This window comes from Capra hircus, chromosome 23, assembly GCF_001704415.2.
Source record: "Capra hircus breed San Clemente chromosome 23, ASM170441v1, whole genome shotgun sequence".
In the NCBI taxonomy this organism is placed as follows: Eukaryota; Metazoa; Chordata; class Mammalia; order Artiodactyla; family Bovidae; genus Capra; species Capra hircus.
In genome coordinates, this window is record NC_030830.1 from 46,939,278 (window position 1) to 46,941,363 (window position 2,086).

A 2,086-nucleotide genomic window follows, 5' to 3' on the forward strand; every position below is an offset into this window, starting at 1 on the left:
CCCATGGAGGAAGGAGCCTGGAAAGCTGCAGTCCATGGGGTTGCTGAGGGTCTGACATGACTGAGTGACTTCACTTTCACTTTTCACTTTCATGCATTGGAGAAGGAAATGACAACCCGTTCCAGTGTTCTTGCGTGGAGAATCCCAGGGATGGGGGAGCCTGGTGGGCTGCTGTCTGTGGGGTCGCACAGAGTCGGACACAACTGAAGTGACTTAGTAGTAGTAGTAGTCACTTCCTAAGGTCTCCCCTAACAATTACATATATTTGTTTATGTATTCAAAATCTGCTCATTTCTCTCTAAAATATGTTTGCCACTATATTTGAGGATGAGATCGTTTCTCTCCGTTTGGGATCAGAGATTGTCATGGATTTTAAGCACCCAGATGGTATGACAGTGCCAGTTATGCTGCCTTGACGGAGTTTGCTGGTGATGACAAGGGAATCTAGATACCTTTGGACTCATGGAATCACACCCAGAAAATTTGATACTGTTCAAGCATCCCAGGGTCACAAAAGTAGAGTTATCACCAGTGCTGTTGAAGACTTGACTTTAAATAAGAGGGGAATACGGACATCATTTACATTTAGAAAGTGAAACAAACACCTCGTAATTGTAGTTACACTTTGGTCTGTGATAGCAGATGAAGGAGACTCCTGCATCATTTCCAGAGAATGATAAAGAAGCCTTATAGCTGGAGCAAGATTATGTCCATCAGGTTTACGAAGAAATTGCTAGGCACTTCAGCAGCATGAGACACCCCTCTTGGCCACATACAGTAGAGTTTTTGAAAGCTTTGCCAAGTGGTTCATTAGTTGCTGATATTGCATGTGGAAATGGAAAGTATCTTGGCATCAGTAAGGTGTTATATATGATTGGCTGTGATCATAGCCAAAACCTTGTGGACATTTGTAGAGAGAGGCAATATCAGGGCTTTGTCTGTGATGCTTTGGCAGTACCAATCCTCAGTGGATCTTGGGACGCTTGCATTTCCATTGCTGTTATTCACCATTTTGCTACAGCAGAGTGTAGAGTGGCAGCTCTCCAAGAACTTGTTCGACTTGTAAGACCTGATGGGAAGGCACTCATCTATGTTTGGACTATGGAGCAAGAATATAATAAGAAGTCCAAGTATCTTAGAGAAAACAGAACTAGTCAAGGCATGAAAGAAGGAATCAGCAATGATGCATCAGTGCAAGAGTTGCTTGTGAAGCAGTTGCCTATCATAGGCAATCAAGACTCAGCCCATTCTGTCTCCTCCATAAATGACTTTCAAGATAGAGAATGTAATTCAAGGAATGTTGCTAATTCCAAGTTGCCTATTCATACTAACAGGACTTCTTTTCATTCTCAAGACTTACCGGTTCCCTGGCACTTTAAGGGAAATCCTGATAAGGACAAGCGTGTTGAGCCATTTGGTCCATTAGGATCCCGTGACCCAGGTCCTGTGTTTCATCATTATTACCATGTGTTTTGTGAGGGAGGATTGGAAGCTGCCCGCCAGACTTTGAGTAATATCAGCATACTGTAAAGTTACTATAATCATGGGAACTGGTGTGTAATTCTTCAAAAGGTCTGATTATCTCTATGAACATATATACAGGGAAGATGTACTCAATTTTTTTAAAATGAGATTAAATTACCTATATTTTTTAATTAAAGAGAAAATGTGTGGAAAAGTTTCAAAGAAGAGTGCCTGGGAGAAATTTGAAAGTAGAGACTAGTTAGGATATATTCAGTCTACTACTGCTGCTGCTGCTGCTGCTGCTGCTGCTAAGTCACTTCAGTCGTGTCCGACTCTGTGCGACCCCATAGACGGCAGCCCACCAGGCTCCCCTATCCCTGGGATTCTCCAGGCAATAACTATTACTGCTGACGTCACTTAATCCATGATGGAGGAACAGGGATGGTTTTTTAAAGTAATTGAAGTAGTTTGTGAAATATTTGTGATCTGAGGGTAAAAGTATGGCATTTTGAAGATAAAATTTTGTTATAAAGTGTTGCTAAATGAACTAAATTATGTAGAATCTTAATGAAGTAATCACATAACATTTTATCAATAATAAAATATTCCTGTTCAATAGAAA

At 41.0% G+C, this 2,086-nt stretch overlaps 1 pseudogene; it reads left to right on the forward strand.

Moving 5' to 3' along the window:
- On the forward strand, positions 306-1,578 carry LOC102168528 (annotated as a pseudogene).